Raw genomic sequence first — 14,138 nt, forward strand, 5'->3', positions numbered from 1 at the left:
ATCTCAGATTCTGGATGGCATTTTTCCCACAGTGGTGAAATACTTTCCTGTTCTTGTCTTCTTGCCCACCCTCCCCTGCCCCCAGTGCCAACCTGTCCAGCTTTCCCTTCCCATATCTTTCCACATAGCTGCATCTCTTCCATGCTTCCCACCCCTCTCTGCTGTTCATCCCTCTGTATTCCAGTCAGGCTCCTTCCTCCTGCTTCTCCAGGCTCCCTGTATGTCAGGAAGGAGGAGAGGAGAGGGGAAGCCTTGAAAGCATGAGAGATAGAACAAGAGCACCCTCTGGCAGCCATAAAAAACAAATGCAAGAAGTTCTTGGTTGGTACTGGCTGGATTAAGCTCAGGGAGCTCTGTCGGGTTGACCATTACCACTGGTTCTGTGGGAAGAAAGCATGTCAAGTAGAAAAAGAACAGGTGGGGAATTTAGCCAGCTACCAGCTTCTAATGAACCTCAACTGAAAGCATGCACTCAGTGATTTTCTTCATAATTTGGCCAGATTAGGGCAGACCATCATAGGGGCAGCAAAAGTCCAGGTTTTACATTATTTCTCTAGAACATGAAGTGAACGAAACAGTTGTAAGAATATTTTAACACTGGCAAAACAATATCTTTTCCTCTAAGCCATATCTCAGAAACAGGTGGGCTACTTTTGTTGAAATTGAAGTTAACTATAAGCAGATTTTTCCAACATGGAAAAATTCAACTCAAATATTTAAAGCTTAATAATGATTAAAGCAGATGAAAATAGTGTCTTAAAATGGAGAGTCTTTGGCAATATTAATTCTGTCACTACTAGTTCTGCCAATATGGCATGATTCAGCAAGGTGTTGAGCACCCTTATCTTTTACTGCCTTCCTTTAATACTGAACAAAAAACCAGACATTTTCTTCCTTTTTAGGAGGGATTTTTCAACCTTTTTGGCTTCCTCGAAAACTTTTCTTAATCTAGAAGGCAGAACTTATGCACCCCCTTGTCTCAGCATGCCTCACCTGAGGCCAGGGCTGCATTTCCCACCAGTCGCTCACAGCTGAAGTGAGAACACAGGTAACGCCGACTGGCGTTCTAGAATTCCAGTCTTGAAGCCCTGAACAGAGTTACAGCAGGTCTCAACCATGGCCATTCAGTGCCAGTATGTCAAAATATGCCACACTGCTCTCTGCATACCATTTCCCAAACTGAAAGTAGTAGAACCACATTCACAGGGCAGTGTCCCCAGATTAATTAGCTCTGATCTGAATTAGAGCTAATTAGCCTGCCTACAGCAGTGTTAAAAGGCGACACTACTTCCAGTTCAGGAGGTAGCATACTTGGAGTAAAGCAGTGTGTTACAGCACAACACAATCTGGTACAGTGAGTCAATTGTAGAGACATGCCCTTCACAGCCTGGGTTCTTCTCCCAATCCTCAAGATAACACTTCAACATTTCCTTTTCTTTCTCAATAAGGGCATCCCTTGTACCACAAATACATCCTCACAGGAATACTTTTCAACATGGCAGTGCTAGCTATAGATATGACCTTCACCAATCTCAAAAGGCTGGTATTCTGCACTATAATAACACCTTCATTGACACTAATTTATTTTTTCTCAGCACCTATCAGTAAGCTAATACAAAATACCAAATCAATCTGAATGTGATAACAACATGGTCAACTGATACTGAGCTGGCCAGACAAGACTGCAGATCTTTTAAAGAATAGTAGCTTTCTAATTTTAACAGTCTTGTCTTCTGTGATTCTACTATCCCAGGGGTAGGCAACTCCTGGCACAGGTGCCAGAGCACGGCACACAAAGGCATTTTGCTTGGCACATGCACCTTGGGGCAGACAGTGAGGAAGGGGCTGGTGCTGCACTGGCACAACAGGGATCAGGCCCCTCGCAGCTCTCCCACTGTCTACCCCTGGTATGCCAACATCTTACAAGTTGAGGTTGTGGGTCTTTTTGCACTCTGCCCAAAAACATTGCTGACCCCTGTGCTATCCTATCTTTCTACAATAGTAACATAATAAAATGTAACAACCTCCTTTCCAAATATTTCAGGTAGAAATCTGGATCTTCATTTTTAAATGCTAAAACAAAAGGAAAGAGATTATGTTTTATCAAACTCATTTCAGTGTCTTCTTCCCATTCTGGGCTTAAACTATGACCTTTTAAATAAAGGATCAGTGGTGCTGACTAATTATGGTATTTGTAACTTTTAAAAGCATTGTTTCCTGAATTATTCTAGTTTATTGTTATTAATTAGATCAAGCTAAATTTCAGCTGTGATTGTGACAGAAGAGTCATCTGACCAGTGGACTGTCAGTTGCTCAAAATGTCATTTAATTGTTTTTGTAACTATAGTGCCTCTGTTAAACTCAAACTGTAAAATGCTTGCTATGTTTTAATCAAAATTCTATTTTTAAGTTCACAGAATGGACTTAAAAGGTGTTTCAAGCAAATATATACTGTGAAACAGACCACTTTAGTGTTAATGAAAATCAGACCAACCTTTCCACTGAATATCATTGGGATGATGACCCATTAATTCTCACTTTTGAATCAACTATGAAAATGATGGGTGCAAAAGAACTTTTGAACTTCTGCAATGTGCTGACTGCATGAGATGTTAACTTCTTTCTCAATGATATTTAAATAGTACGTGACCATCATAGTACAAAAGTTTAGGCTGATTGCAAGTGAATAGTCTTCATTCTTTTACATTCCTTTTTCATCATCTGAGTAATAACAAAGATCTACTTGTTACAGTTTTCTACTATATAACTGGATGGCATCTTCAGCAACCTAGATGCAATATTCTGCACTTTTTTCAGACAAAATCAACAGTATTAAGTAGGAACTCATTTTTCTTTTTTGGATGCTTATATCCATTATTGTATCATTCCTCATGTTCAACTATCTTGTCTTGATGTCAAAGTTGATTCTTGTAGCTTTTCCTCTAATGTTTTTCTTGATGTCTTCACTTGCAATCTAGTATGGAACTACACATTTAAATCTGTCTGCAGTAGTATATTCAGGGCAAAGGTCTTCAATCACTTTAAAATTGCTCAATTTGTGCTATATGGAAGGTGAGGTGATGTTTTTAGAAGAAAAAAGGTTGCAACTTTCTATCAGATTCAAGGTTCTGCCTTTCTGTTTTTTAAGACATCGCTGCCAATTGATTTGTCGTATTGTGGTTGCCAAAGATGAACAGAGACTGATCTGAAAGGAAGCTACTGTTGAAGAGCTGTGGAAGACCAATTCCAGGGATGCACATTTCACTGTGGTGCATTCTAATGACACTGACATGTCTCACTGGCGAGGCAATCAAAACAACTTTCTATTCTTCCCCTTCAATAGATAAAATTTTCATTTATTTGATCTGAAGAAACTAATTTTCTTTTGGAGATGAGTGTAAATTTATTTATCTTGCTACTTAACTGTTCTTGACAATGCTTACATTTTACTTTAGAGGAATCATTTCTTCATTATTTTAGTCTCTTCAAGCTCTTCTTTCTTTTCACATCCTTTAATTTTAGAAATGTTGATGCAGATAACATAGACATCTGGTAGTAACTAAACACTAACCACCTGTTTGCAGTATTGATCAGGAGCTTGCGTATTTATTAAAGTTAGAATGAAAAGTAACCTTCCAAATCTAATATTGTGAACAATGAAAAATTAGATGAATTAGTCATGCTATCAAGTAACTATCCTTCTTACCTTCTATTAGATTGTAGCCAAAAGTATGCTTACAGAGTGCAAGATAGTTTGCACCATGCACCTGTGCTGCCTAACTCCTGATACAGAACAGTAACACTGCATTTGCTTCCAGTTCAGTACTTACTACATCCAGGTGTTTCTACAGGTCACTGTCTTGCACACTTTCCATTTTCTTCTAGTAAGCCAAAGTCATATCTTACAGTTAACTCTTACTCAATATATCAAATAACAATTGACTCCGTACATTATGTACATCCTCTCTACAATAACCAATGTCTCCATACATTCTCCTTTAGGCTTCCAGCCAGTTCTATGATTTTCTTACTGCTTCTTATTAAACATAGGAAACTCCAAAGTTGGCATCAGTTCTCTTCTAATTTTTAATAGCTGATATTTTAATTAATAGCCTAAAAGTTGTAGTTTATGTTTTTAGTATTAAACTTGAAACTTAAATATTTTTATTTGACATCAAATGTATTTGAGAGTGACACAGAAGTTCAAAAAGTGAAAGAAGGATAAAAGAACTAAGATCCACAAAAATATATGCTATTTTGAGGGTTATTTTCTGGGGGGGGGAAACCCTCAGTTGTCCAGATCTATGAAAGTTTAGAAACAGTCCTTACCTTGCTTCAACACAGTGATGGGTTACAACAGGATCTATATTAGTGGTCTGTGGGATCAGCACCTGTGTAATGGGTCTGAGATATATAGTCCAGTTCCATGGGAAGCAGCACTTTCTCTCTAAGGTTGCTTTTCCCTTTGCCAAATGCTGCTTCATACTGAAAGTGCAGCTTCTTTCTGGAGATCAGTCTTAACCCTCAGAAATGCCATAGATAGAGCAGGTGTGAAACTTCTAGTTTACCATTTTAAAAGCCCAGTTTGGAAAGAATGAAGAGGGAGAATGAGGATGGCTTATAGATTTTGACAGCCTTTACAGTTCATGCCTATAAGTTGTTGCTCCTTATGTATTATGAATAAGCACAAAGAGAAAAAATTCCTTTCTCTTCTTCTCTCTATTTAATGGGCATAGGGAAATTCCATGCATTATCACTACAGGATGCAAATAGGACAGCTATTTTTTCTTTTCATAAAATTTTAGTGAATGTAATGCTGGTAAAGGGACCAGCAGATCATCTTTGTTGTTCTACTTATTCACATATAGCATCAAGGAAAGCTTCTGATATACTACCCTCTGAATATGTGCCTGACACCTGCCCTGGAAAGACTATTTCTGGGTGTGGAAGAAGACTTCAGTCTTCACCACCCATTCAGTCTTCTCCTTTCCAGTAATACCTGCAAAGATAACTAGCAACCATTCTTATTGCCAGGGTTGTTGATTCAGACTCCCTGTCCTGCTAAAAGCTGGACTGGGACTGCTAACTCATTTTAAAATAGGCCACTAAGGCTCCAGACAGAATTGTTTTTATACAGAGGTATTTGGAACTCTATCAGCACCTGGGTATCCATTAACCAAGGCTTCTTCCAGTGACCCCAAGAAGACATTGCTCATATAGCCCTTGATCTCAGACTTGCTGTTACATGTTGCAAGAGAAGAGAATGGCACTTGCAAGGTATACAACACTCCTGGGAAAAACTCTACTTCTCAGAGCAGAGAACTAGGGATCACAGCTCTTGAAACCTTTTCTCAACTCTGCCACCCAGGCCTTTTCCTAAAACAAATACACATTTTAACATACTAACTAGCTAGTGTTACAGTACTAGTGAAACAGTTTATTACTGTTTAACCCCATGTTAAGTGGTCAAGACTAGGGTTAAAACTATGCCCTTTTTCTGAAGAAGATACAGCCCCACTGTAAAATTTGGCAAGCCATTTCTTTGCACTTTAGTCTTCTGTTTCCCCATCTGTAAAACGGTTATAATTAGGTGGGTCTACCTAACTTGAGGAGATGGCCAGCCAATTTCAGGGGCAAATTGCAGGGCCAGTTGCCATTTTCGCGGGCTTTGCATGGTGCCCCCCATGCCACTGATTGCCTGAGGGGCCCTGGTGGCCTCACTCCCACCACTGATTGGTGGAAAGGACAGTCCATCATACAGCCCTGACCCCTTGCCACTGATTGGTGGAAAGCGGTGGGGATGCATAACAAGCAGCTCTCTAAGCCAATCAGTGGGAGAGCAGCATTTTATTTTTAGTAAGTCCCCCCCAGGATTTCACAAAGTTTGCCCAATTTCACAATTTCTGCAAAATCCACAAAACCGTGATTCACGTAAATCCCTAATTATAATAATAGCTGTGCACGTATATTGTCTGTCTTAATGTTTGTAAACCCTTCTGTTATCCTCAGATGGTGATGGCTAGAGAAGGACAAAGGATTGTTATTAGTAATACTTACTCAGTTGGTCACTAGTATGTGACAGTGACTTTATTCCCCCCTCAAAAAAAAAGTAAAGATATCAAATTATTAAAAAACTAATTGAAAACTCTGAAATGAAGCAAGTTCTCTCTCGTCTCTGCAAATCATGTTGTTGCACTGAATGCTCCAGACATACATGTCATCTGGAGGCCAAGCAGACCTTTCCCGATTCAGGAAATCAATTCCAAAGGCTGTAGATTTTCAGTTGCTTGTACGCTGGAGGCTGTCCAAGCAGCGGATTAGATCATATGAGAAGACTGTAACAGGCTCCAGACTGTACATAATGGAGACCCCCACTGACCCTTCTTAGGAGTTGGGAAGCATACACTAAAATTACTAACAGTGCCCTTCACAGTACCAAAGCCACTTGTTGCATTTCCTTTGCTCAACAGATAGGATCACACAGAACTGAGTTATTTCGGAAAAAGAAAAACAAGGCCAGAAATATAAGCACTAGCTCATTTTATAACATAGTCAAGGATGCCAGAGCTGCAAAAAACAGCAGATGCTAGGGTTCTACATAGACCTTAGCATTCATCAGCATGTAGTGGGCTGCTGTATCTGGATATCAATGCCTTTTTCACCTCAGTCTTCACAGGCTTCTGGTCAGCTCCCAGACTACTGCACCTGGCAGCACTGTTTGGGGAGGAGGTGTGCAGCCAACCATGGTGAAAGAACAGGTTAGGGACCATTTAGAAAAGCTGGACATGTACAAGTCCATGGAGCCACTGGGATGCACCCAAGGGTGCTGAGAGAGTTGGCCGATGTGACTGCAGAGCTGCTAGCCATCATCTTTGAAAACTCATGGTGATCAGAAGAGATCCCAGACAATTAGAAAAGGGCAAATATAGTACCAGTGTTTAAGAAAGGGAAGAAGGAGGATCCAGGGAACTGCAGACCAGTCATCCCCACCTCAATCCCTGGAAAAATCATGGAGCAGGTCCTCAAGGAATCTATTTCTAAGCACTTAGAGAAGAAGGTGATTAGGAACAGTCAGCATGGATTCATCAAAGGCAAGTCATGCCCGACCAACCTGTCTTCTATGATGAGATGACTGACTCCATGGACGTGGGGAGACCAGTGGATGTGATGATATACCTTGACTTTAGCAAGGATTATGATATGGTCTCCCACAACGTTCTCACAAGCAAGCTAAGGAAGTACAGACTGGATGAATGGAATGTAAGATGAACAGAAAACTGGCTGGATCATTGGGTTCAGAGGGTAGTAGTCAATGGCTCGATGTCTAGCTAGCAGCTGGTATCAAGTGAAGTGCCCCAGGGTCGGTCCTGGTGCCAGTTTTGTTCAGTATTTCCTTCAGTGACCTGGAAGATGCAATAGAGTGCACCCTCAGCAAGCCTGCAAATGAACCAAGCAGTGGCGAGTAGTAGATACACTGAAGGGTAGACCTAGGATTCAGAGAGACATTGACAACTTGGAGGATAGGACAAAAAGAAATCTCATGAGGTTCAATAAGAACAAGTACAAAGTCCTGCACTTGGGATGGAACTATCCCATGCACCACTCCAAGCTGGGGACTGAACTGCTAAGCAGCAGTTCTACAGAAAAGGACCTGGGGGTTATAATGGACAGTAAGTTACATATGAGCCAACAGTGTGGCCTTATTAACCAATGGCACACTGGACTGCATTAGTAAAAGCGTTGCCAGCAGATCAAGGGAAGTTATTCTTCCCCTCTATTCAGCACTGGTGCGGTCACATCTGGAGTACAGATTTCCCTCGATTTATGTGGTACATGCATTCCTGGAGAACGCCGTATAAATCAAATTTGCATAAAGCGAACCTACTTTATACAGGCAGTCCTTGGGCTTACAATACAATTGGTTCCTGAAAACAGCGTCTTAAGTCAAAACGTTGTAACTCAGAACCAATTTTTCCCATAGGAAACAATGTTATAAGTGGGGGATTGGTTCCTGAACCAAGGCCTGATACCCTGTTTTCACCAAAAATAACCCAGAATTTTGTACTCAATCAATTATAGATGAGTAATATAGCTACAATAATATATTTATATTGTAAATAGCAATCATATTGATTTGGAAGCACTTCTTTAAGGTGACTTTGCTGGACTTTTTGAAGGGCTCTTGGTTGGACGTTTTGAAGGGTTCTTGGTGGGAGTCTTCTCAGGACTCTTGGCTGAAGGTTCTGGAGTCCTGTCTGTTTTCTTAAAGAAAGTGTCCAAGGAAGTTTGGACAGATGTTCTCCAGGGAGATGGGTGACACAGCAACTTGTTCACTGTCATGGTGTCACATCAGATAAAGCATTGTAAAGTCGAAACTGACTTCAGAAAGTTGAAACGGTGTCAATTTAGAAACGTAAGTGCGAAATATTGTAACTTGAAGACTGCCTGTAATGTAAGAAATAGGGATAAGTTCCCTTGTCAGCAGCTCCCAGGGCCAGCTGGGGTGAGTGCAGACAAGCAGAGACCCAGGTGGTGCAGGGTGCAGCACTCACCCTAGCCCCAGCTGCAGCGGCCCCGGGAGCTGCTGGCACCAGATGCCGGCAGCCACTGGGCTACACCATGCCCCGAACCCCCCAGAGCTCAGCCTTTCCCCACTCACCCCAGCTCCTGCAGCAGCTGTCCCAGGAGCAGCCGATGCCAAATCCCTTTAGCCGCTGGGCTGCACCAGGCGCTGGTGCAGGCAGCTGGCGCTGGTAGCTCCCGGACCTGCTGCAGCCGGGGCTGGAATGGAGACAGACAGAGTGCCAGGAAGAGACTGGAGCCCCTGAGCCTGCTCTTGTCCAGCTGCAGGCAGCTGCCTGCCTCTGCTGTAGCCCAGGGAACAGCAGGACACTGCCTGCTTGCAGCTGCTGGACTCCACGACACTGGTGGGTTCGGGGCATGGTGCAGCCCAGTGACTGCAAGCAGGCAGCGTCCACCACTCCCTTGGCTGCAGCAGGGGCAGGCAGCTGTCTGCAGCTGGATAAGAACAGGCTGGGACTGGCCCAAATCTGCAGCAGCCACCAGCTCCTGCCTGTTCTTGTCCAGCTGCAAGCAGCTGCTCACCCCTACTGCAGCCCTGAGAGCGGTGAACACCGCCTGCTTGCAGCCACTGGGCTGCACCATGCTTCAACTCCCCCCGGGGCTCTGCTTCCCCTGGGGCACCGTGCCCCAAATCCCCCAGCGCGGCAAAGCCCAGAAGCTGCAAGCAGGCAGTGTCCGCCACTCCCAAGGCTGCAGCAGGGGTGGGCAGCCGCCTGCAGCCAGATGAGAGTAGGCTGGGGCCAGCAACCACTGCAGGCTCAGGGGCTTCAGGCTCTTCCTGATGCTCTGCCTGTCTCCACCCCAGCCCTGGTTGCAGTGGCCCCATGAGTTGCCAGCACCAGCTTCCTGCACCAGGGCACAGTGCTGCCTAGCAGCTACAGGGAGCTGCCATTGGCCACTCCCAGGACAGCTGCAGCAAGAGCTGGGATGAGTGGAGACAGGCAGAGCCCTAGGGGGCTCGGGACATAGTGCAGCCCAGTGGCTGCCAGCAGTTGGTGTCAGCAGCTCCTGGAGCCACTGCAGCCAGGGCTGGGGTGAGTGCCGTACCCCGCACCACCCGAGGCTCCACTTGTCCTTGCTCTCCCCAGCCGGCCCTCAGAGCAGCTGACAGGGGAACCTATTCCTCTTTCTTACGTTATAAAGTAGGTTGCTTTATGCAAATTCAATTTATGCAGCATTCTCCAGGCCTATGTCGATCGCATATATGCAAATTTATACCCGAAATTCATTATATGTGAGATTGAAGGCTCATCTCATAAAAGTGAATTTGCATTAATCAAACCCACATAAATTGAGGGAAACCTGTACTGTGTTCAGTTTTGGGCCCTCCACTACATAAAGGATGTAGACAAATTGGAGAGAGTACAGCAGAAGGCAACAAAAATGGTGAGGGGGCTGGGACACATGACTTATGAGGAGAGGCTGAGAGAACTGGGCTTATTGGGTGCCTGTAAACATACAGGACACTTACTATGATGCACTATAATTACAGTGTGTCATAGCTGATTCAATTAATCACTTGACTAAATAGCATGCTCTAGCAGCCGTGGCATCTGTAAGTTCCCATGGCGTTCACTCATATGCCTAGCTCTTAGGGACCTCTCAGGTTTTGCCATTTTGTTGTGTTCTAAACAGTTCGGTGTTGAGATATTCGCCCTGGAAGGCCTTTAAGGGGGTTCTCGCCTGCCACGTCTTTGATGAAAAAATAAGTTATTACCGGGAGTAGGATGTTACGTCCCACTTTCCCTGGCGTCTTCCATAACCAGGCTCATCTGGTTTCCCTATTCAGGGCTCTACACCTCGCCTTATGCCACCCTTTAAGATGTTATCTTCTACTCACCTCTAAGATGAGCTACGGTTGTAATTTTTGTCTTGGTGCTTTTGACTTTTAAAGGAAAATAGGGTACGGACCTCACTTGGCTTGAGCTTCCTGCCATAGCAAAAACTTGCTTGTGGTCCTTGCTGTCCCCGGGTTACAAGTGACAACCTTGTTTCCCTGTTATATAGTTATTTTGGTCCGGACTTCTGGCACTCCTCTCCCTTTGCAGGGTCCTTGGTCATGCAGTCCCATCCAGAGGCATCTGGGATCCACACCCTCTCTTCAGGTACATACCTTAGCCCTTGTGGGCTTTTCCCTTCCTTGTATGCCCCCTCCTGGGGCAGCCACCACTGCTCTTCTCTGGAGCTCCCTCCTCCTCGGGGCTCTTCTGGCCCAGCCGGAAGCTTCACTTTCAGTCCTCCTGACTCTGCTCCTGGCAGAGCTTTTATTTGTGCCCTAAGGGGCCGGGCAGTGAATCGGCGCTGGAACACCCCCACAAAACAGGCCCATGCTGTGACTCCAGCTCTTTCTGGACCTGTTGTGCCTTTTCTTCCTTTTTTTTCCTCTTTTGTTGCCACAGCATTTTTTTCTGGTGCAGTTTTGCTCCCACCGGACTTCTGGTTTCCCACCACATCCCGCCAGCTCGGAAGCTGTTCCCTTGGAGGTGAGTTTTCCTTCAGGGCATTGCCCCTATTACACAACCCTGCACTTGTGACAGGAGTGCCTTTCTGGTTTGGTCATTACCAACTTGGTTCATTGTCCTGCAGTATCTTGTCACTGTTCCATCCATCTTGTTGCATCTGGACAAAAAATCCGCTACCTTGTTAGTCATTGCAGGCCTATAACTAACCATGAATTTAAAAGGCTGTAACAATAGCGCCCACCATGTTATGCGTGCATTATCATTTTTGGTCTTATTTAACCATTGCAATGAAGATGTCGTCAATATACACGGCGGCATACCTTATATGCGGTATAAGTATACGGTCCATGAGGTGCTGTAAAGTACCAGCAGCCCCATGGCGGCCAAACGGCATTCTTCAAACAAGCCCCACAGTGTACCAAATGCATTTTTCTGTTGGTCTCTTACTGCCATCGGTATTTGCCAATACCCTTTGGACAGATCTATTGTGGATATGTAGCAGGTTTGGCCTATCCTCTCTAATAGTTCTTCTATATGGGGCATCAGAAATGCATCAAACCAGACAATCTCGTTCACCCTTCTGAAATCTGTACTTATTCATAATGACTCGTCAGCCTTAGGTACCACGACCGTAGGGCTCCGGGACATTGCTCCTATCACAGCATCTCATGTATTCAGCATCCCCACACTTCAAAGTGGCAGCAAGGGTGTTTTAACTAAAGCTCATCAAACATGTTTTCATTAAAGCGCCCCTACTGCCATTTTGAAGTCTGGGATGATGAATACAGAAGACGCTGTGCGTGTTTTAATTAGAGTGGCTCCTGAGGGGCACTCTAATTAAAGTGCCCCCACCCCCCCACTCCTCGATCATGTGTAAAGACAGTCTTTTCTTCTCCAGACTAAGTGGGTAAGGGGGGATTTAATAGCAGCCTTCAACTACCTGAGGGATAGTTCCAAAGAGGAAGGAGCTAGACTGTTCTCAGTGGTGGCAGAACAAGGAGCAATGGTTTCAAGTTGCAGCAAGGGAAGTGTAGGTTAGATATTAGCAAAAGCTCTCTCACTAGGAGGGTAGTAAAACACTGGAACAGGTTACCAAGAGAAGTTGTGGAATCTCCATCCTTGGAGGTTTAAGACCCAGCTAGTCAAAGCTTTGGCTGGGATGATCTAGTTGGGGATGGTCCCACTTTGAACAGGGGGTTGGACTAGATGACATCCTGAGGTCCCTTCCAACCCTCATTTTCTATGATTCTATACTTTTTTCACCCAGAGGACACTCTACCCAGAGCATGCTGGTCAAAAGGATTGTTGAGCCAGAAACCTGATGGATGCATAACAGTTTTAGATTTGCTCTTTTCAGACATTACTGATTCCAAGAAGCAGGAACAGAGCTCCTTCCTCGCCACTCTCTGCTTTTCAGTTTCACTGTTTTTAAAGCATCCTTGACAGGTCAGAGTTCAAACTGCTGGTATGCTGCTCACTTGTGCAAGACATAGTGCATAAATTCTCATTGTCAACAACAGGTATTCCACATACACAAAGAATCTAATTTCTTATGAATGTAAAATATTCTTGTACCAAGGGAGGGTGACTTACTTATAATTCCCTTTGTTACTTCTGATCAGCTTGTAATGGTAAAGTGATGAGCACTAGTGGTGAAAGCAAAATCCTCAGGACTGTACACTGTTCCCATTTCTGGCAAAGACTTGCTAGCAAGGCACTTCATCTTACCCAATTGCAAGGCTATATATCTACCCCTTATGAAAATTGGGAGCTTTAGGTAATATTTATAAAAGGATATTATGAAGATAGAATTTTGTTGTGTTGGTCAACTTGCTTATTATTTATTTAGAACAGAGCCTTATTTTACCACAAAAGAAAAACAGTCTTATTTTTCTGGTAATAGTACCTATAGAAAAAGGCAGGTTCCTCAAAATTGCCCATAATACAAGGTTTTATATCTTCTTGGTTTCTCAATTCCCAATTTGTTATGCTAGAGTAATACTTCCTGATTTTGTAGGGGTGTTATAAGGATAAACTCATGATTATGTATCTCCAATACCATGATAATAACCACCACAGGAAAGCTAAGTAATAAACTCTTACAAAGAAAGTAATTCTTTCTGCTTGACTTCCCAGCAGCAATCACTCCTCTGCCCACTGCTTGTAACCTATGTTTATATTTTTAGTTTTTCGCTGATTTAGCAGATGATCTGCAGATTCCCCACTACCTCCATATCTTATGTAGTTATTTACTTGCATGGAAAGTCCTAGGGTTCAGTTTTGATGTTACACCCGTTCTTAACAGGTGTGAATAACTACATAATAAATGTAGCCCACTTAAGCTCTAACGAGGGAAGTTGATGAGGAAGGTATATACTGGTATCCCCTCCATACATACACAGAAAGAAAATCCCCATGCTGAATGAAGAATGGAATGAAAAAAATATGAGTATGAAGGGGAGATATTCACAGACTGCTTAGCTACAGCCCCTTTCATGTCAAGTGTCTGGTGCATCCAAGCTGTAAAAAGCAAAGCAGGAATTTCTGAGATCAGTTTCACCCTTCTGATCCATCCCTTCCTCCACCCATTTGCTCTCAGAAGAGAAGTCTCGAGTCTGAAACAGGAAACCAAGCAAAAACAAGACAAAAAAACCACTTTTATTTTAGCCACACAGCTGCTTCTGGGTTCTTTAAATACACTCCCCTCTAACTGCTTCCATGCATAAGGCTACCCAAGTACAGGCTGAATCTCTGCCGGAAACTCCTTCCAAAACCATCTGGTATTGTTGCAGAAATCAAACCAAGTTGGTCAGATGCCCAGTTGGGTTGAACTGTGTCCTTTCCCAAATGCTCTTTGGCAGGCTATGTCATGCAGTTTTCAGCGATGGGCCACTGTGTCTACGTTCCTTGGACAGAAAGGAGTTTTCAGATGGAGATAAAAACAAGTTAATTTATCTTTATCTTCTCCCTCCCCATGGTCACAAACAGCAGAGGAAACACAAAAAATCCTTTGAAGTGGTGCCTACAAATGATACTCTGCTCTGTTATGATGTAACTGCTGACCTATTCTCTCTGTACTACCCTGGATGTTGC

The sequence above is a fragment of the Crocodylus siamensis genome, chromosome 2, assembly GCF_052110815.1.
Source record: "Crocodylus siamensis isolate JL-2025a chromosome 2, ASM5211081v1, whole genome shotgun sequence".
NCBI lineage: Eukaryota > Metazoa > Chordata > Crocodylia > Crocodylidae > Crocodylus > Crocodylus siamensis.